Genomic DNA, 23,761 nt, shown 5'->3' on the forward strand with positions numbered 1-23,761 from the left:
TCTCTTACAAAGGGATTTCATTTTTTTGAACTTATTTGAACTCCATACTTTTTGTGTGTTCAAAATGCACCATTCAAAGGCACATCACAAAATGGACAACAATTTCTAACTTCATTTGGTATTCTTCGTGCATTTACTTTTTTTTTGAGCTAGTTGACCCTGAAATTGAAAAGCACTACAAATGAACTCTGAAAATGTTGAAAGTTGGCGTGCTATCATCATTTCACCTACATAGCATGTGTTAATACGTTGAGAGGGCTACGACAAAAACTGGATGAAGTTCGTGTACAAAACGGACAATCTCTCTCGAAGTAGCAGATTTTCGAACGAGAACTCATCTCTTACAAAGGGATTTCATTTTTTTGAACTTATTTGAACTCCATACTTTTTGTGTGTTCAAAATGCACCATTCAAAGGCACATCAAAAAATGGAAAACAATTTCTGACTTCATTTGGTATTCTTCGTGCATTTACTTACTTTTTTTGAGCTAGTTGACCCTGAAATTGAAAAGCACTGCAAATGAATTCTGAAAATGTTGAAAGTTGGCATGCGATCATCATTTCACCCACATAGCATGTGTTAAAAAGTTGAGAGGGCTACCACAAAAACTGGATGCAGTTCGTGTACAAAACGGACAATCTCTCTCGAAGTAGCAGATTTTCGAACGAGAACTCATCTCTTACAAAGGGATTTCATTTTTTTGAACTTATTTGAACTCCATACTTTTTGTGTGTTCAAAATGCACCATTCAAAGGCACATCAAAAAATGGACAACAATTTCTGACTTCATTTGGTATTCTTCGTGCATTTACTTATTTTTTTTGAGCTAGTTGACCCTGAAATTGAAAAGCACTACAAATGAACTCTGAAAATGTTGAAAGTTGGCATGCTATCATCATTTCACCCACATAGCATGTGTTAAAAAGTTGAGAGGGCTACGACAAAAACTGGATGCAGTTCGTGTACAAAACGGACAATCTCTCTCGAAGTAGCAGATTTTCGAACGAGAACTCAGCTCTTACAAAGGGATTTCATTTTTTTGAACTTATTTGAACTCCATACTTTTTGAGTGTTCAAAATGCACCATTCAAAGGCACATCAAAAAATGGACAACAATTTCTGACTTCATTTGGTATTCTTCGTGCATTTACTTATTTTTTTTGAGCTAGTTGACCCTGAAATTGAAAAGCACTACAAATGAACTCTGAAAATGTTGAAAGTTGGCATGCTATCATCATTTCACCCACATAGCATGTGTTAAAAAGTTGAGAGGGCTACGACAAAAACTGGATGCAGTTCGTGTACAAAACGGACAATCTCTCTCGAAGTAGCAGATTTTCGAACGAGAACTCATCTCTTACAAAGGGATTTCATTTTTTTGAACTTATTTGAACTCCATACTTTTTGTGTGTTCAAAATGCACCATTCAAAGGCACATCAAAAAATGGACAACAATTTCTGACTTCATTTGGTATTCTTCGTGCATTTACTTATTTTTTTTGAGCTAGTTGACCCTGAAATTGAAAAGCACTACAAATGAACTCTGAAAATGTTGAAAGTTGGCATGCTATCATCATTTCACCCACATAGCATGTGTTAAAAAGTTGAGAGGGCTACGACAAAAACTGGATGCAGTTCGTGTACAAAACGGACAATCTCTCTCGAAGTAGCAGATTTTCGAACGAGAACTCATCTCTTACAAAGGGATTTCATTTTTTTGAACTTATTTGAACTCCATACTTTTTGTGTGTTCAAAATGCACCATTCAAAGGCACATCAAAAAATGGACAACAATTTCTGACTTCATTTGGTATTCTTCGTGCATTTACTTATTTTTTTTGAGCTAGTTGACCCTGAAATTGAAAAGCACTACAAATGAACTCTAAAAATGTTGAAAGTTGGCATGCTATCATCATTTCACCCACATAGCATGTGTTAAAAAGTTGAGAGGGCTACGACAAAAACTGGATGAAGTTCGTGTACAAAACGGACAATCTCTCTCGAAGTAGCAGATTTTTGAACGAGAACTCATCTCTTACAAAGGGATTTCATTTTTTTGAACTTATTTGAACTCCATACTTTTTGTGTGTTCAAAATGCACCATTCAAAGGCACATCAAAAAATGAACAACAATTTCTGACTTCATTTGGTATTCTTCGTGCATTTACTTATTTTTTTTGAGCTAGTTGACCCTGAAATTGAAAAGCACTACAAATGAACTCTGAAAATGTTGAAAGTTGGCATGCTATCATCATTTCACCCACATAGCATGTGTTAAAAAGTTGAGAGGGCTACGACAAAACCTGGATGCAGTTCGTGTACAAAACGGACAATCTCTCTCGAAGTAGCAGATTTTCGAACGAGAACTCATCTCTTACAAAGGGATTTCATTTTTTTGAACTTATTTGAACTCCATACTTTTTGTGTGTTCGAAATGCACCATTCAAAGGCACATCAAAAAATGGACAACAATTTCTGACTTCATTTGGTATTCTTCGTGCATTTACTTATTTTTTTTGAGCTAGTTGACCCTGAAATTGAAAAGCACTACAAATGAACTCTGAAAATGTTGAAAGTTGGCATGCTATCATCATTTCACCCACATAGCATGTGTTAAAAAGTTGAGAGGGCTACGACAAAAACTGGATGAAGTTCGTGTACAAAACGGACAATCTCTCTCGAAGTAGCAGATTTTCGAACGAGAACTCATCTCTTACAAAGGGATTTCATTTTTTTGAACTTATTTGAACTCCATACTTTTTGTGTGTTCAAAATGCACCATTCAAAGGCACATCAAAAAATGAACAACAATTTCTGACTTCATTTGGTGTTCTTCGTGCATTTACTTATTTTTTTTGAGCTAGTTGACCCTGAAATTGAAAAGCACTACAAATGAACTCTGAAAATGTTGAAAGTTGGCATGCTATCATCATTTCACCCACATAGCATGTGTTAAAAAGTTGAGAGGGCTACGACAAAACCTGGATGCAGTTCGTGTACAAAACGGACAATCTCTCTCGAAGTAGCAGATTTTCGAACGAGAACTCATCTCTTACAAAGGGATTTCATTTTTTTGAACTTATTTGAACTCCATACTTTTTGTGTGTTCAAAATGCACCATTCAAAGGCACATCAAAAAATGGACAACAATTTCTGACTTCATTTGGTATTCTTCGTGCATTTACTTATTTTTTTTGAGCTAGTTGACCCTGAAATTGAAAAGCACTACAAATGAACTCTGAAAATGTTGAAAGTTGGCATGCTATCATCATTTCACCCACATAGCATGTGTTAAAAAGTTGAGAGGGCTACGACAAAACCTGGATGCAGTTCGTGTACAAAACGGACAATCTCTCTCGAAGTAGCAGATTTTCGAACGAGAACTCATCTCTTACAAAGGGATTTCATTTTTTTGAACTTATTTGAACTCCATACTTTTTGTGTGTTCAAAATGCACCATTCAAAGGCACATCAAAAAATGGACAACAATTTCTGACTTCATTTGGTATTCTTCGTGCATTTACTTATTTTTTTTGAGCTAGTTGACCCTGAAATTGAAAAGCACTACAAATGAACTCTGAAAATGTTGAAAGTTGGCATGCTATCATCATTTCACCCACATAGCATGTGTTAAAAAGTTGAGAGGGCTACGACAAAAACTGGATGAAGTTCGTGTACAAAACGGACAATCTCTCTCGAAGTATTAGATTTTCGAACGAGAACTCATCTCTTACAAAGGGATTTCATTTTTTTGAACTTATTTGAACTCCATACTTTTTGTGTGTTCAAAATGCACCATTCAAAGGCACATCAAAAAATGAACAACAATTTCTGACTTCATTTGGTATTCTTCGTGCATTTACTTATTTTTTTTTGAGCTAGTTGACCCTGAAATTAAAAAGCACTACAAATGAACTCTGAAAATGTTGAAAGTTGGCATGCTATCATCATTTCACCCACATAGCATGTGTTAAAAAGTTGAGAGGGCTACGACAAAAACTGGATGCAGTTCGTGTACAAAACGGACAATCTCTCTCGAAGTAGCAGGGTTTCGAACGAGAACTCATCTCTTACAAAGGGATTTCATTTTTTTGAACTTATTTGAACTCCATACTTTTTGTGTGTTCAAAAGGCACCATTCAAAGGCACATCACAAAATGGACAACAATTTCTGACTTCATTTGGTATTCTTCGTGCATTTACTTTTTTTTTGAGCTAGTTGACCCTAAAATTGAAAAGCACTACAAATGAACTCTGAAAATGTTGAAAGTTGGCGTGCTATCATCATTTCACCTACATAGCATGTGTTAAAAAGTTGAGAGGGCTACGACAAAAACTGGATGAAGTTCGTGTACAAAACGGATAATCTCTCTCGAAGTAGGAGATTTTCGAACGAGAACTCATCTCTTACAAAGGGATTTCATTTTTTTGAACTTATTTGAACTCCATACTTTTTGTGTGTTCAAAATGCACCATTCAAAGGCACATCAAAAAATGGAAAACAATTTCTGACTTCATTTGGTATTCTTCGTGCATTTACTTATTTTTTTTTGAGCTAGTTGACCCTGAAATTGAAAAGCACTACAAATGAACTCTGAAAATGTTGAAAGTTGGCATGCTATCATCATTTCACCCACATAGCATGTGTTAAAAAGTTGAGAGGGCTACGACAAAAACTGGATGCAGTTCGTGTACAAAACGGACAATCTCTCTCGAAGTAGCAGATTTTCGAACGAGAACTCATCTCTTACAAAGGGATTTCATTTTTTTGAACTTATTTGAACTCCATACTTTTTGTGTGTTCAAAATGCACCATTCAAAGGCACGTCAAAAAATGGACAACAATTTCTGACTTCATTTGGTATTCTTCGTGCATTTACTTATTTTTTTTGAGCTAGTTGACCCTGAAATTGAAAAGCACTACAAATGAACTCTGAAAATGTTGAAAGTTGGCATGCTATCATCATTTCACCCACATAGCATGTGTTAAAAAGTTGAGAGGGCTACGACAAAAACTGGATGCAGTTCGTGTACAAAACGGACAATCTCTCTCGAAGTAGCAGGGTTTCGAACGAGAACTCATCTCTTACAAAGGGATTTCATTTTTTTGAACTTATTTGAACTCCATACTTTTTGTGTGTTCAAAAGGCACCATTCCAAGGCACATCACAAAATGAACAACAATTTCTGACTTCATTTGGTATTGTTCGTGCATTTACTTTTTTTTTTGAGCTAGTTGACCCTGAAATTGAAAAGCACTACAAATGAACTCTGAAAATGTTGAAAGTTGGCGTGCTATCATCATTTCACCTACATAGCATGTGTTAAGAAGTTGAGAGGGCTACGACAAAAACTGGATGAAGTTCGTGTACAAAACGGACAATCTCTCTCGAAGTAGCAGATTTTCGAACGAGAACTCATCTCTTACAAAGGGATTTCATTTTTTTGAACTTATTTGAACTCCATACTTTTTGTGTGTTCAAAATGCACCATTCAAAGGCACATCAAAAAATGGAAAACAATTTCTGACTTCATTTGGTATTCTTCGTGCATTTACTTATTTTTTTTGAGCTAGTTGACCCTGAAATTGAAAAGCACTAAAAATGAATTCCAAAAATGTTGAAAGTTGGCATGCTATCATCATTTCACCCACATAGCATGTGTTAAAAAGTTGAGAGGGCTACGACAAAAACTCGATGCAGTTCGTGTACAAAACGGACAATCTCTCTCGAAGTAGCAGATTTTCGAACGAGAACTCATCTCTTACAAAGGGATTTCATTTTTTTGAACTTATTTGAACTCCATACTTTTTGTGTGTTCAAAATGCACCATTCAAAGGCACATCAAAAAATGGACAACAATTTCTGACTTCATTTGGTATTCTTCGTGCATTTATTTATTTTTTTTGAGCTAGTTGACCCTGAAATTGAAAAGCACTACAAATGAACTCTGAAAATGTTGAAAATTGGCATGCTATCATCATTTCACCCACATAGCATGTGTTAAAAAGTTGAGAGGGCTACGACAAAAACTGGATGCAGTTCGTGTACAAAACGGACAATCTCTCTCGAAGTAGCAGATTTTCGAACCAGAACTCATCTCTTACAAAGGGATTTCATTTTTTTGAACTTATTTGAACTCCATACTTTTTGTGTGTTCAAAATGCACCATTCAAAGGCACATCAAAAAATGGACAACAATTTCTGACTTCATTTGGTATTCTTCGTGCATTTACTTATTTTTTTTGAGCTAGTTGACCCTGAAATTGAAAAGCACTAAAAATGAACTCTAAAAATGTTGAAAGTTGGCATGCTATCATCATTTCACCCACATAGCATGTGTTAAAAAGTTGAGAGGGCTACGACAAAAACTGGATGCAGTTCGTGTACAAAACGGACAATCTCTCTCGAAGTAGCAGATTTTCGAACGAGAACTCATCTCTTACAAAGGGATTTCATTTTTTTGAACTTATTTGAACTCCATACTTTTTGTGTGTTCAAAATGCACCATTCAAAGGCACATCAAAAAATGGACAACAATTTCTGACTTCATTTGGTATTCTTCGTGCATTTACTTATTTTTTTTGAGCTAGTTGACCCTGAAATTGAAAAGCACTACAAATGAACTCTGAAAATGTTGAAAGTTGGCATGCTATCATCATTTCACCCACATAGCATGTGTTAAAAAGTTGAGAGGGCTACGACAAAAACTGGATGCAGTTCGTGTACAAAACGGACAATCTCTCTCGAAGTAGCAGATTTTCGAACTAGAACTCATCTCTTACAAAGGGATTTCATTTTTTTGAACTTATTTGAACTCCATAGTTTTTGTGTGTTCAAAAGGCACCATTCAAAGGCACATCAAAAAATGGACAACAATTTCTGACTTCATTTGGTATTCTTCGTGCATTTACTTATTTTTTTTGAGCTAGTTGACCCTGAAATTGAAAAGCACTAAAAATGAACTCTGAAAATGTTGAAAGTTGGCATGCTATCATCATTTCACCCACATAGCATGTGTTAAAAAGTTGAGAGGGCTACGACAAAAACTGGATGCAGTTCGTGTACAAAACGGACAATCTCTCTCGAAGTAGCAGATTTTCGAACGAGAACTCATCTCTTACAAAGGGATTTCATTTTTTTGAACTTATTTGAACTCCATACTTTTTGTGTGTTCAAAATGCACCATTCAAAGGCACATCAAAAAATGAACAACAATTTCTGACTTCATTTGGTATTCTTCGTGCATTTACTTATTTTTTTTGAGCTAGTTGACCCTGAAATTAAAAAGCACTACAAATGAACTCTGAAAATGTTGAAAGTTGGCGTGCTATCATCATTTCACCCACATAGCATGTGTTAAAAAGTTGAGAGGGCTACGACAAAAACTGGATGCAGTTCGTGTACAAAACGGACAATCTCTCTCGAAGTAGCAGGGTTTCGAACGAGAACTCATCTCTTACAAAGGGATTTAATTTTTTTGAACTTATTTGAACTCCATACTTTTTGTGTGTTCAAAAGGCACCATTCAAAGGCACATCAAAAAATGGACAACAATTTCTGACTTCATTTGGTATTCTTCGTGCATTTACTTATTTTTTTTGAGCTAGTTGACCCTGAAATTGAAAAGCACTAAAAATGAACTCTGAAAATGTTGAAAGTTGGCATGCTATCATCATTTCACCCACATAGCATGTGTTAAAAAGTTGAGAGGGCTACGACAAAAACTGGATGCAGTTCGTGTACAAAACGGACAATCTCTCTTGAAGTAGCAGATTTTCGAACGAGAACTCATCTCTTACAAAGCGATTTCATTTTTTTGAACTTATTTGAACTCCATACTTTTTGTGTGTTCAAAATGCACCATTCAAAGGCACATCAAAAAATGAACAACAATTTCTGACTTCATTTGGTATTCTTCGTGCATTTACTTATTTTTTTTGAGCTAGTTGACCCTGAAATTAAAAAGCACTACAAATGAACTCTGAAAATGTTGAAAGTTGGCGTGCTATCATCATTTCACCCACATAGCATGTGTTAAAAAGCTGAGAGGGCTACGACAAAAACTGGATGCAGTTCGTGTACAAAACGGACAATCTCTCTCGAAGTAGCAGGGTTTCGAATGAGAACTCATCTCTTACAAAGGGATTTCATTTTTTTGAACTTATTTGAACTCCATACTTTTTGTGTGTTCAAAAGGCACCATTCAAAGGCACATCAAAAAATGGAAAACAATTTCTGACTTCATTTGGTATTCTTCGTGCATTTACTTATTTTTTTTGAGCTAGTTGACCCTGAAATTGAAAAGCACTACAAATGAACTCTGAAAATGTTGAAAGTTGGCGTGCTATCATCATTTCACCTACATAGCATGTGTTAAAAAGTTGAGAGGGCTACGACAAAAACTGGATGAAGTTCGTGTACAAAACGGACAATCTCTCTCGAAGTAGCAGGGTTTCGAACCACAACTCATCTCTTACAAAGCGATTTCATTTTTTTGAACTTATTTGAACTCCATACTTTTTGTGTGTTCAAAATGCACCATTCAAAGGCACATCAAAAAATGGAAAACAATTTCTGACTTCATTTGGTATTCTTCGTGCATTTACTTATTTTTTTTGAGCTAGTTGACCCTGAAATTGAAAAGCACTACAAATGAACTCTGAAAATGTTGAAAGTTGGCATGCTATCATCATTTCACCCACATAGCATGTGTTAAAAAGCTGAGAGGGCTACGACAAAAACTGGATGCAGTTCGTGTACAAAACGGACAATCTCTCTCGAAGTAGTAGATTTTCGAACGAGAACTCATCTCTTACAAAGGGATTTCATTTTTTTGAACTTATTTGAACTCCATACTTTTTGTGTGTTCAAAAGGCACCATTCCAAGGCACATCACAAAATGGACAACAATTTCTGACTTCATTTGGTATTCTTCGTGCATTTACTTTTTTTTTGAGCTAGTTGACCCTGAAATTGAAAAGCACTACAAATGAACTCTGAAAATGTTGAAAGTTGGCGTGCTATCATCATTTCACCTACATAGCATGTGTTAAGAAGTTGAGAGGGCTACGACAAAAACTGGATGAAGTTCGTGTACAAAACGGACAATCTCTCTCGAAGTAGCAGATTTTCGAACGAGAACTCATCTCTTACAAAGGGATTTCATTTTTTTGAACTTATTTGAACTCCATACATTTTGTGTGTTCAAAAGGCACCATTCAAAGGCACATCACAAAATGGACAACAATTTCTGACTTCATTTGGTATTCTTCGTGCATTTACTTATTTTTTTTGAGCTAGTTGACCCTGAAATTGAAAAGCACTACAAATGAACTCTGAAAATGTTGAAACTTGGCATGCTATCATCATTTCACCCACATAGCATGTGTTAAAAAGTTGAGAGGGCTACGACAAAAACTGGATGCAGTTCGTGTACAAAACGGACAATCTCTCTCGAAGTAGCAGATTTTCGAACGAGAACTCATCTCTTACAAAGGGATTTCATTTTTTTGAACTTATTTGAACTCCATACTTTTTGTGTGTTCAAAATGCACCATTCAAAGGCACATCAAAAAATGGACAACAATTTCTGACTTCATTTGGTATTCTTCGTGCATTTACTTATTTTTTTTGAGCTAGTTGACCCTGAAATTGAAAAGCACTACAAATGAACTCTGAAAATGTTGAAAGTTGGCATGCTATCATCATTTCACCCACATAGCATGTGTTAAAAAGTTGAGAGGGCTACGACAAAAACTGGATGCAGTTCGTGTACAAAACGGACAATCTCTCTCGAAGTAGCAGATTTTCGAACGAGAACTCATCTCTTACAAAGGGATTTCGTTTTTTTGAACTTATTTGAACTCCATACTTTTTGTGTGTTCAAAATGCACCATTCAAAGGCACATCAAAAAATGGACAACAATTTCTGACTTCATTTGGTATTCTTCGTGCATTTACTTATTTTTTTTGAGCTAGTTGACCCTGAAATTGAAAAGCACTACAAATGAACTCTGAAAATGTTGAAAGTTGGCATGCTATAATCATTTCACCCACATAGCATGTGTTAAAAAGTTGAGAGGGCTACGACAAAAACTGGATGCAGTTCGTGTACAAAACGGACAATCTCTCTCGAAGTAGCAGATTTTCGAACGAGAACTCATCTCTTACAAAGGGATTTCATTTTTTTGAACTTATTTGAACTCCATACTTTTTGTGTGTTCAAAATGCACCATTCAAAGGCACATCAAAAAATGGAAAACAATTTCTGACTTCATTTGGTATTCTTCGTGCATTTACTTATTTTTTTTGAGCTAGTTGACCCTGAAATTGAAAAGCACTACAAATGAACTCTGAAAATGTTGAAAGTTGGCATGCTATCATCATTTCACCCACATAGCATGTGTTAAAAAGTTGAGAGGGCTACGACAAAAACTGGATGCAGTTCGTGTACAAAACGGACAATCTCTCTCGAAGTAGCAGATTTTCGAACGAGAACTCATCTCTTACAAAGGGATTTCATTTTTTTGAACTTATTTGAACTCCATACTTTTTGTGTGTTCAAAATGCACCATTCAAAGGCACATCAAAAAATGGACAACAATTTCTGACTTCATTTGGTATTCTTCGTGCATTTACTTATTTTTTTTGAGCTAGTTGACCCTGAAATTGAAAAGCACTACAAATGAACTCTGAAAATGTTGAAAGTTGGCATGCTATCATCATTTCACCCACATAGCATGTGTTAAAAAGTTGAGAGGGCTACGACAAAAACTGGATGCAGTTCGTGTACAAAACGGACAATCTCTCTCGAAGTAGCAGATTTTCGAACGAGAACTCATCTCTTACAAAGGGATTTCATTTTTTTGAACTTATTTGAACTCCATACTTTTTGTGTGTTCAAAAGGCACCATTCAAAGGCACATCACAAAATGGACAACAATTTCTGACTTCATTTGGTATTCTTCGTGCATTTACTTATTTTTTTTGAGCTAGTTGACCCTGAAATTGAAAAGCACTACAAATGAACTCTGAAAATGTTGAAAGTTGGCATGCTATCATCATTTCACCCACATAGCATGTGTTAAAAAGTTGAGAGGGCTACGACAAAAACTGGATGCAGTTCGTGTACAAAACGGACAATCTCTCTCGAAGTAGCAGATTTTCGAACGAGAACTCATCTCTTACAAAGGGATTTCATTTTTTTGAACTTATTTGAACTCCATACTTTTTGTGTGTTCAAAATGCACCATTCAAAGGCACATCAAAAAATGAACAACAATTTCTGACTTCATTTGGTATTCTTCGTGCATTTACTTATTTTTTTTGAGCTAGTTGACCCTGAAATTGAAAAGCACTACAAATGAACTCTGAAAATGTTGAAAGTTGGCATGCTATCATCATTTCACCCACATAGCATGTGTTAAAAAAGTTGAGAGGGCTACGACAAAAACTGGATGCAGTTCGTGTACAAAACGGACAATCTCTCTCGAAGTAGCAGGGTTTCGAACGAGAACTCATCTCTTACAAAGGGATTTCATTTTTTTGAACTTATTTGAACTCCATACTTTTTGTGTGTTCAAAAGGCACCATTCAAAGGCACATCACAAAATGGACAACAATTTCTGACTTCATTCGGTATTCTTCGTGCATTTACTTTTTTTTTTGAGCTAGTTGACCCTGAAATTGAAAAGCACTACAAATGAACTCTGAAAATGTTGAAAGTTGGCATGCTATCATCATTTCACCCACATAGCATGTGTTAAAAAGTTGAGAGGGCTACGACAAAACTGGATGCAGTTCGTGTACAAAACGGACAATCTCTCTCGAAGTAGCAGGGTTTCGAACGAGAACTCATCTCTTACAAAGGGATTTCATTTTTTTGAACTTATTTGAACTCCATACTTTTTGTGTGTTCAAAAGGCACCATTCAAAGGCACATCACAAAATGGACAACAATTTCTGACTTCATTTGGTATTCTTCGTGCATTTACTTATTTTTTTTGAGCTAGTTGACCCTGAAATTGAAAAGCACTACAAATGAACTCTGAAAATGTTGAAAGTTGGCATGCTATCATCATTTCACCCACATAGCATGTGTTAAAAAGTTGAGAGGGCTACGACAAAAACTGGATGCAGTTCGTGTACAAAACGGACAATCTCTCTCGAAGTAGCAGGGTTTCGAACGAGAACTCATCTCTTACAAAGGGATTTCATTTTTTTGAACTTATTTGAACTCCATACTTTTTGTGTGTTCAAAAGGCACCATTCAAAGGCACATCACAAAATGGACAACAATTTCAGACTTCATTTGGTATTCTTCGTGCATTTACTTATTTTTTTTGAGCTAGTTGACCCTGAAATTGAAAAGCACTACAAATGAACTCTGAAAATGTTGAAAGTTGGCATGCTATCATCATTTCACCCACATAGCATGTGTTAAAAAGTTGAGAGGGCTACGACAAAAACTGGATGCAGTTCGTGTACAAAACGGACAATCTCTCTCGAAGTAGCAGATTTTCGAACGAGAACTCATCTCTTACAAAGGGATTTCATTTTTTTGAACTTATTTGAACTCCATACTTTTTGTGTGTTCAAAATAAACCATTCAAAGGCACATCAAAAAATGAACAACAATTTCTGACTTCATTTGGTATTCTTCGTGCATTTACTTATTTTTTTTGAGCTAGTTGACCCTGAAATTGAAAAGCACTACAAATGAACTCTGAAAATGTTGAAAGTTGGCATGCTATCATCATTTCACCCACATAGCATGTGTTAAAAAGTTGAGAGGGCTACGACAAAAACTGGATGCAGTTCGTGTACAAAACGGACAATCTCTCTCGAAGTAGCAGGGTTTCGAACGAGAACTCATCTCTTACAAAGGGATTTCATTTTTTTGAACTTATTTGAACTCCATACTTTTTGTGTGTTCAAAAGGCACCATTCAAAGGCACATCACAAAATGGACAACAATTTCTGACTTCATTTGGTATTCTTCGTGCATTTACTTTTTTTTTGAGCTAGTTGACCCTGAAATTGAAAAGCACTACAAATGAACTCTGAAAATGTTGAAAGTTGGCGTGCTATCATCATTTCACCCACATAGCATGTGTTAAAAAGTTGAGAGGGCTACGACAAAAACTGGATGAAGTTCGTGTACAAAACGGACAATCTCTCTCGAAGTAGCAGATTTTCGAACGAGAACTCATCTCTTACAAAGGGATTTCATTTTTTTGAACTTATTTGAACTCCATACTTTTTGTGTGTTCAAAATGCACCATTTCAAGGCACATCAAAAAATGGAAAACAATTTCTGACTTCATTTGGTATTCTTCGTGCATTTACTTATTTTTTTGAGCTAGTTGACCCTGAAATTGAAAAGCACTACAAATGAACTCTGAAAATGTTGAAAGTTGGCATGCTATCATCATTTCACCCACATAGCATGTGTTAAAAAGTTGAGAGGGCTACGACAAAAACTGGATGCAGTTCGTGTACAAAACGGACAATCTCTCTCGAAGTAGCAGATTTTCGAACGAGAACTCATCTCTTACAAAGGGATTTCATTTTTTTGAACTTATTTGAACTCCATACTTTTTGTGTGTTCAAAATGCACCATTCAAAGGCACATCAAAAAATGGACAATAATTTCTGACTTCATTTGGTATTCTTCGTGCATTTACTTATTTTTTTTGAGCTAGTTGACCCTGAAATTGAAAAGCACTACAAATGAACTCTGAAAATGTTGAAAGTTGGCATGCTATCATCATTTCACCCACATAGCATGTGTTAAAAAGTTGAGAGGGCTACGACAAAAACTGGATGCAGTTCGTGTACAAAACGGACAATCTCTCTCGAAGTAGCAGGGTTTCGAACGAGAACTCATCTCTTACAAAGGGATTTCATTTTTTTGAACTTATTTGAACTCCATACTTTTTGTGTGTTCAAAAGGCACCATTCAAAGGCACATCACAAAATGGACAACAATTTCTGACTTCATTTGGTATTCTTCGTGCATTTACTTTTTTTTTTGAGCTAGTTGACCCTGAAATTGAAAAGCACTACAAATGAACTCTGAAAATGTTGAAAGTTGGCGTGCTATCATCATTTCACCCACATAGCATGTGTTAAAAAGTTGAGAGGGCTACGACAAAAACTGGATGAAGTTCGTGTACAAAACGGACAATCTCTCTCGAAGTAGTAGGGTTTCGAACGAGAACTCATCTCTTACAAAGGGATTTCATTTTTTTGAACTTATTTGAACTCCATACTTTTTGTGTGTTCAAAAGGCACCATTCAAAGGCACATCACAAAATGGACAACAATTTCTGACTTCATTTGGTATTCTTCGTGCATTTACTTTTTTTTTGAGCTAGTTGACCCTGAAATTGAAAAGCACTACAAATGAACTCTGAAAATGTTGAAAGTTGGCATGCTATCATCATTTCACCCACATAGCATGTGTTAAAAAGTTGAGAGGGCTACGACAAAAAATGGATGCAGTTCGTGTACAAAACGGACAATCTCTCTCGAAGTAGCAGCGTTCCGTACGAGAACTCATCTCTTACAAAGGGATTTCATTTTTTTGAACTTATTTGAACTCCATACTTTTTGTGTGTTCAAAATGCACCATGCTAAGGCACATCACAAAATTTCAACAATTTCTGACTTCATTTGGTATTCTTCGTGCATTTACTTATTTTTTTGAGCTAGTTGACCCTAAAATTTAAAAGCACTACAAATGAACTCTAAAAATGTTGAAAGTTGGCATGCTATCATCATTTCACCCACATAACATGTGTTAAAAAGTTGAGAGGGCTACGAAAAAAACTGGATGCAGTTCGTTTACAAAACGGACAATCTCTCTCGAAGTAGCAGCGTTCCAAACGAGAACTCATCTCTTACAAAGGGATTTCATTTTTTTGAACTACATACTTTTTGTGTGTTGAAAATGCACCATTCTAAGGCACATCACAAAATTTCAACAATTTCTGACTTCATTTGGTATTCTTCGTGCATTTAATTATTTTTTTGAGCTAGTTGACACCGAAATTGAAAAGCACTACAACTTAACTCTGAAAATGTTGAAAGTTGGCATGCTATCATCATTTCACCCACATAGCATGTGTTAAAAAGTTGAGAGGGCTACGACAAAAACTGGATGCAGTTCGTGTACAAAACGGACAATCTCTCTCGAAGTAGCAGATTTTCGAACGAGAACTCATCTCTTACAAAGGGATTTCATTTTTTTGAACTTATTTGAACTCCATACTTTTTGTGTGTTCAAAATGCACCATTCAAAGGCACATCAAAAAATGGACAACAATTTCTGACTTCATTTGGTATTCTTCGTGCATTTACTTATTTTTTTTTGAGCTAGTTGACCCTGAAATTGAAAAGCACTACAAATGAACTCTGAAAATGTTGAAAGTTGGCATGCTATCATCATTTCACCCACATAGCATGTGTTAAAAAGTTGAGAGGGCTACGACAAAAACTGGATGCAGTTCGTGTACAAAACGGACAATCTCTCTCGAAGTAGCAGGGTTTCGAACGAGAACTCATCTCTTACAAAGGGATTTCATTTTTTTGAACTTATTTGAACTCCATACTTTTTGTGTGTTCAAAAGGCACCATTCAAAGGCACATCACAAAATGGACAACAATTTCTGACTTCATTTGGTATTCTTCGTGCATTTACTTTTTTTTTTGAGCTAGTTGACCCTGAAATTGAAAAGCACTACAAATGAACTCTGAAAATGTTGAAAGTTGGCGTGCTATCATCATTTCACCTACATAGCATGTGTTAAAAAGTTGAGAGGGCTACGACAAAAACTGGATGAAGTTCGTGTACAAAACGGACAATCTCTCTCGAAGTAGCAGATTTTCGAACGAGAACTCATCTCTTACAAAGGGATTTCATTTTTTTGAACTTATTTGAACTCCATACTTTTTGTGTGTTCAAAATGCACCATTCAAAGGCACATCAAAAAATGGAAAACAATTTCTGACTTCATTTGGTATTCTTCGTGCATTTACTTATTTTTTTTGAGCTAGTTGACCCTGAAATTGAAAAGCACTACAAATGAACTCTGAAAATGTTGAAAGTTGGCATGCTATCATCATTTCACCCACATAGCATGTGTTAAAAAGTTGAGAGGGCTACGACAAAAACTGGATGCAGTTCGTGTACAAAACGGACAATCTCTCTCGAAGTAGCAGATTTTCGAACGAGAACTCATCTCTTACAAAGGGATTTCATTTTTTTGAACTTATTTGAACTCCATACTTTTTGTGTGTTCAAAATGCACCATTCAAAGGCACATCAAAAAATGGACAACAATTTCTGACTTCATTTGGTATTCTTCGTGCATTTACTTATTTTTTTTGAGCTAGTTGACCCTGAAATTGAAAAGCACTACAAATGAACTCTGAAAATGTTGAAAGTTGGCATGCTATCATCATTTTACCCACATAGCATGTGTTAAAAAAGTTGAGAGGGCTACGACAAAAACTGGATGCAGTTCGTGTACAAAACGGACAATCTCTCTCGAAGTAGCAGGGTTTCGAACGAGAACTCATCTCTTACAAAGGGATTTCATTTTTTTGAACTTATTTGAACTCCATACTTTTTGTGTGTTCAAAAGGCACCATTCAAAGGCACATCACAAAATGGACAACAATTTCTGACTTCATTTGGTATTCTTCGTGCATTTACTTTTTTTTTGAGCTAGTTGACCCTGAAATTGAAAAGCACTACAAATGAACTCTGAAAATGTTGAAAGTTGGCGTGCTATCATCATTTCACCCACATAGCATGTGTTAAAAAGTTGAGAGGGCTACGACAAAAACTGGATGAAGGTCGTGTACAAAACGGACAATCTCTCTCGAAGTAGCAGGGTTTCGAACGAGAACTCATCTCTTACAAAGGGATTTCATTTTTTTGAACTTATTTGAACTCCATACTTTTTGTGTGTTCAAAAGGCACCATTCAAAGGCACATCACAAAATGGACAACAATTTCTGACTTCATTTGGTATTCTTCGTGCATTTACTTTTTTTTGAGCTAGTTGACCCTGAAATTGAAAAGCACTACAAATGAACTCTGAAAATGTTGAAAGTTGGCATGCTATCATCATTTCACCCACATAGCATGTGTTAAAAAGTTGAGAGGGCTACGACAAAAACTGGATGCAGTTCGTGTACAAAACGGACAATCTCTCTCGAAGTAGCAGCGTTTCGCACGAGAACTCATCTCTTACAAAGGGATTTCATTTTTTTGAACTTATTTGAACTCCATACTTTTTGTGTGTTCAAAATGCACCATGCTAAGGCACATCACAAAATTTCAACAATTTCTGACTTCATTTGGTATTCTTCGTGCATTTACTTATTTTTTTTGAGCTAGTTGACCCTAAAATTGAAAAGCACTACAAATGAACTCTAAAAATGTTGAAAGTTGGCATGCTATCATCATTTCACCCACATAACATGTGTTAAAAAGTTGAGAGGGCTATGACAAAAACTGGATGCAGTTCGTTTACAAAACGGACAATCTCTCTCGAAGTAGCAGCGTTCCAAACGAGAACTCATCTCTTACAAAGGGATTTCATTTTTTTGAACTACATACTTTTTGTGTGTTGAAAATGCACCATTCTAAGGCAGATCACAAAATTTCAACAATTTCTGACTTCATTTGGTATTCTTCGTGCATTTAATTATTTTTTTTGAGCTAGTTGACACTGAAATTGAAAAGCACTACAACTTAACTCTGAAAATGTTGAAAGTTGGCATGCTATCATCATTTCACCCACATAGCATGTGTTAAAAAGTTGAGAGGGCTACGACAAAAACTGGATGCAGTTCGTGTACAAAACGGACAATCTCTCTCGAAGTAGCAGATTTTCGAACGAGAACTCATCTCTTACAAAGGGATTTCATTTTTTTGAACTTATTTGAACTCCATACTTTTTGTGTGTTCAAAATGCACCATTCAAAGGCACATCAAAAAATGGACAACAATTTCTGACTTCATTTGGTATTCTTCGTGCATTTACTTATTTTTTTTGAGCTAGTTGACCCTGAAATTGAAAAGCACTACAAATGAACTCTGAAAATGTTGAAAGTTGGCATGCTATCATCATTTCACCCACATAGCATGTGTTAAAAAGTTGAGAGGGCTACGACAAAAACTGGATGAAGTTCGTGTACAAAACGGACAATCTCTCTCGAAGTAGCAGGGTTCCGAACGAGAACTCATCTCTTACAAAGGGATTTCATTTTTTTGAACTTATTTGAACTCCATACTTTTTGTGTGTTCAAAAGGCACCATTCAAAGGCACATCACAAAATGGACAACAATTTCTGACTTCATTTGGTATTCTTCGTGCATTTAATTTTTTTTGAGCTAGTTGACCCTGAAATTGAAAAGCACTACAAATGAACTCTGAAAATGTTGAAAGTTGGCATGCTATCATCATTTCACCCACATAGCATGTGTTAAAAAGTTGAGAGGGCTACGACAAAAACTGGATGCAGTTCGTGTACAAAACGGACAATCTCTCTCGAAGTAGCAGCGTTTCGCACGAGAACTCATCTCTTACAAAGGGATTTCATTTTTCTGAACTTATTTGAACTCCATACTTTTTGTGTGTTCAAAATGCACCATGCTAAGGCACATCACAAAATTTCAACAATTTCTGACTTCATTTGGTATTCTTCGTGCATTTACTTATTTTTTTTGAGCTAGTTGACCCTAAAATTGAAAAGCACTACAAATGAACTCTAAAAATGTTGAAAGTTGGCATGCTATCATCATTTCACCCACATAACATGTGTTAAAAAGTTGAGAGGGCTACGACAAAAACTGGATGCAGTTCGTTTACAAAACGGACAATCTCTCTCGAAGTAGCAGCGTTCCAAACGAGAACTCATCTCTTACAAAGGGATTTCATATTTTTGAACTACATACTTTTTGTGTGTTGAAAATGCACCATTCTAAGGCACATCACAAAATTTCAACAATTTCTGACTTCATTTGGTATTCTTCGTGCATTTAATTATTTTTTTTGAGCTAGTTGACACTGAAATTGAAAAGCACTACAACTTAACTCTGAAAATGTTGAAAGTTGGCATGCTATCATCACTTCACCCACATAGCATGTGTTAAAAAGTTGAGAGGGCTACGACAAAAACTGGATGCAGTTCGTGTACAAAACGGACAATCTCTCTCGAAGTAGCAGATTTTCGAACGAGAACTCATCTCTTACAAAGGGATTTCATTTTTTTGAACTTATTTGAACTCCATACTTTTTGTGTGTTCAAAATGCACCATTCAAAGGCACATCAAAAAATGGACAACAATTTCTGACTTCATTTGGTATTCTTCGTGCATTCACTTATTTTTTTTGAGCTAGTTGACCCTGAAATTGAAAAGCACTACAAATGAACTCTGAAAATGTTGAAAGTTGGCATGCTATCATCATTTCACCCACATAGCATGTGTTAAAAAGTTGAGAGGGCTACGACAAAAACTGGATGCAGTTCGTGTACAAAACGGACAATCTCTCTCGAAGTAGCAGGGTTTCGAACGAGAACTCATCTCTTACAAAGGGATTTCATTTTTTTGAACTTATTTGAACTCCATACTTTTTGTGTGTTCAAAAGGCACCATTCAAAGGCACATCACAAAATGGACAACAATTTCTGACTTCATTTGGTATTCTTCGTGCATTTACTTTTTTTTTTGAGCTAGTTGACCCTGAAATTGAAAAGCACTACAAATGAACTCTGAAAATGTTGAAAGTTGGCGTGCTATCATCATTTCACCTACATAGCATGTGTTAAAAAGTTGAGAGGGCTACGACAAAAACTGGATGAAGTTCGTGTACAAAACGGACAATCTCTCTCGAAGTAGCAGATTTTCGAACGAGAACTCATCTCTTACAAAGGGATTTCATTTTTTTGAACTTATTTGAACTCCATACTTTTTGTGTGTTCAAAATGCACCATTCAAAGGCACATCAAAAAATGGAAAACAATTTCTGACTTCATTTGGTATTCTTCGTGCATTTACTTATTTTTTTTTAGCTAGTTGACCCTGAAATTGAAAAGCACTACAAATGAACTCTGAAAATGTTGAAAGTTGGCATGCTATCATCATTTCACCCACATAGCATGTGTTAAAAAGTTGAGACGGCTACGACAAAAACTGGATGCAGTTCGTGTACAAAACGGACAATCTCTCTCGAAGTAGCAGATTTTCGAACGAGAACTCATCTCTTACAAAGGGATTTCATTTTTTTGAACTTATTTGAACTCCATACTTTTTGTGTGTTCAAAATGCACCATTCAAAGGCACATCAAAAAATGGACAACAATTTCTGACTTCATTTGGTATTCTTCGTGCATTTACTTATTTTTTTTGAGCTAGTTGACCCTGAAATTGAAAAGCACTACAAATGAACTCTGAAAATGTTGAAAGTTGGCATGCTATCATCATTTTACCCACATAGCATGTGTTAAAAAAGTTGAGAGGGCTACGACAAAAACTGGATGCAGTTCGTGTACAAAACGGACAATCTCTCTCGAAGTAGCAGGGTTTCGAACGAGAACTCATCTCTTACAAAGGGATTTCATTTTTTTGAACTTATTTGAACTCCATACTTTTTGTGTGTTCAAAAGGCACCATTCAAAGGCACATCACAAAATGGACAACAATTTCTGACTTCATTTGGTATTCTTCGTGCATTTACTTTTTTTTTGAGCTAGTTGACCCTGAAATTGAAAAGCACTACAAATGAACTCTGAAAATGTTGAAAGTTGGCGTGCTATCATCATTTCACCCACATAGCATGTGTTAAAAAGTTGAGAGGGCTACGACAAAAACTGGATGAAGTTCGTGTACAAAACGGACAATCTCTCTCGAAGTAGCAGGGTTTCGAACGAGAACTCATCTCTTACAAAGGGATTTCATTTTTTTGAACTTATTTGAACTCCATACTTTTTGTGTGTTCAAAAGGCACCATTCAAAGGCACATCACAAAATGGACAACAATTTCTGACTTCATTTGGTATTCTTCGTGCATTTACTTTTTTTTGAGCTAGTTGACCCTGAAATTGAAAAGCACTACAAATGAACTCTGAAAATGTTGAAAGTTGGCATGCTATCATCATTTCACCCACATAGCATGTGTTAAAAAGTTGAGAGGGCTACGACAAAAACTGGATGCAGTTCGTGTACAAAACGGACAGTCTCTCTCGAAGTACCAGCGTTTCGCACGAGAACTCATCTCTTACAAAGGGATTTCATTTTTTTGAACTTATTTGAACTCCATACTTTTTGTGTGTTCAAAATGCACCATGCTAAGGCACATCACAAAATTTCAACAATTTCTGACTTCATTTGGTATTCTTCGTGCATTTACTTATTTTTTTTGAGCTAGTTGACCCTAAAATTGAAAAGCACTACAAATGAACTCTAAAAATGTTGAAAGTTGGCATGCTATCATCATTTCACCCACATAACATGTGTTAAAAAGTTGAGAGGGCTACGACAAAAACTGGATGCAGTTCGTTTACAAAACGGACAATCTCTCTCGAAGTAGCAGCGTTCCAAACGAGAACTCATCTCTTACAAAGGGATTTCATTTTTTTGAACTACATACTTTTTGTGTGTTGAAAATACACCATTCTAAGGCACATCACAAAATTTCAACAATTTCTGACTTCATTTGGTATTCTTCGTGCATTTAATTATTTTTTTTGAGCTAGTTGACACTGAAATTGAAAAGCACTACAACTTAACTCTGAAAATGTTGAAAGTTGGCATGCTATCATCATTTCACCCACATAGCATGTGTTAAAAAGTTGAGAGGGCTACGACAAAAACTGGATGCAGTTCGTGTACAAAACGGACAATCTCTCTCGAAGTAGCAGATTTTCGAACGAGAACTCATCTCTTACAAAGGGATTTCATTTTTTTGAACTTATTTGAACTCCATACTTTTTGTGTGTTCAAAATGCACCATTCAAAGGCACATCAAAAAATGGACAACAATTTCTGACTTCATTTGGTATTCTTCGTGCATTTACTTATTTTTTTTGAGCTAGTTGACCCTGAAATTGAAAAGCACTACAAATGAACTCTGAAAATGTTGAAAGTTGGCATGCTATCATCATTTCACCCACATAGCATGTGTTAAAAAGTTGAGAGGGCTACGACAAAAACTGGATGCAGTTCGTGTACAAAACGGACAATCTCTCTCGAAGTAGCAGGGTTTCGAACGAGAACTCATCTCTTACAAAGGGATTTCATTTTTTTGAACTTATTTGAACTCCATACTTTTTGTGTGTTCAAAAGGCACCATTCAAAGGCACATCACAAAATGGACAACAATTTCTGACTTCATTTGGTATTCTTCGTGCATTTACTTTTTTTTTTGAGCTAGTTGACCCTGAAATTGAAAAGCACTACAAATGAACTCTGAAAATGTTGAAAGTTGGCGTGCTATCATCATTTCACCTACATAGCATGTGTTAAAAAGTTGAGAGGGCTACGACAAAAACTGGATGAAGTTCGTGTACAAAACGGACAATCTCTCTCGAAGTAGCAGATTTTCGAACGAGAACTCATCTCTTACAAAGGGATTTCATTTTTTTGAACTTATTTGAACTCCATACTTTTTGTGTGTTCAAAATGCACCATTCAAAGGCACATCAAAAAATGGAAAACAATTTCTGACTTCATTTGGTATTCTTCGTGCATTTACTTATTTTTTTTGAGCTAGTTGACCCTGAAATTGAAAAGCACTACAAATGAACTCTGAAAATGTTGAAAGTTGGCATGCTATCATCATTTCACCCACATAGCATGTGTTAAAAAGTTGAGAGGGCTACGACAAAAACTGGATGCAGTTCGTGTACAAAACGGACAATCTCTCTCGAAGTAGCAGATTTTCGAACGAGAACTCATCTCTTACAAAGGGATTTCATTTTTTTGAACTTATTTGAACTCCATACTTTTTGTGTGTTCAAAATGCACCATTCAAAGGCACATCAAAAAATGGACAACAATTTCTGACTTCATTTGGTATTCTTCGTGCATTTACTTATTTTTTTTGAGCTAGTTGACCCTGAAATTGAAAAGCACTACAAATGAACTCTGAAAATGTTGAAAGTTGGCATGCTATCATCATTTTACCCACATAGCATGTGTTAAAAAAGTTGAGAGGGCTACGACAAAAACTGGATGCAGTTCGTGTACAAAACGGACAATCTCTCTCGAAGTAGCAGGGTTTCGAACGAGAACTCATCTCTTACAAAGGGATTTCATTTTTTTGAACTTATTTGAACTCCATACTTTTTGTGTGTTCAAAAGGCACCATTCAAAGGCACATCACAAAATGGACAACAATTTCTGACTTCATTTGGTATTCTTCGTGCATTTACTTTTTTTTTGAGCTAGTTGACCCTGAAATTGAAAAGCACTACAAATGAACTCTGAAAATGTTGAAAGTTGGCGTGCTATCATCATTTCACCCACATAGCATGTGTTAAAAAGTTGAGAGGGCTACGACAAAAACTGGATGAAGTTCGTGTACAAAACGGACAATCTCTCTCGAAGTAGCAGGGTTTCGAACGAGAACTCATCTCTTACAAAGGGATTTCATTTTTTTGAACTTATTTGAACTCCATACTTTTTGTGTGTTCAAAAGGCACCATTCAAAGGCACATCACAAAATGGACAACAATTTCT

Source organism: Hordeum vulgare, chromosome 5H (assembly GCF_904849725.1).
Source record: "Hordeum vulgare subsp. vulgare chromosome 5H, MorexV3_pseudomolecules_assembly, whole genome shotgun sequence".
In the NCBI taxonomy this organism is placed as follows: domain Eukaryota; kingdom Viridiplantae; phylum Streptophyta; class Magnoliopsida; order Poales; family Poaceae; genus Hordeum; species Hordeum vulgare.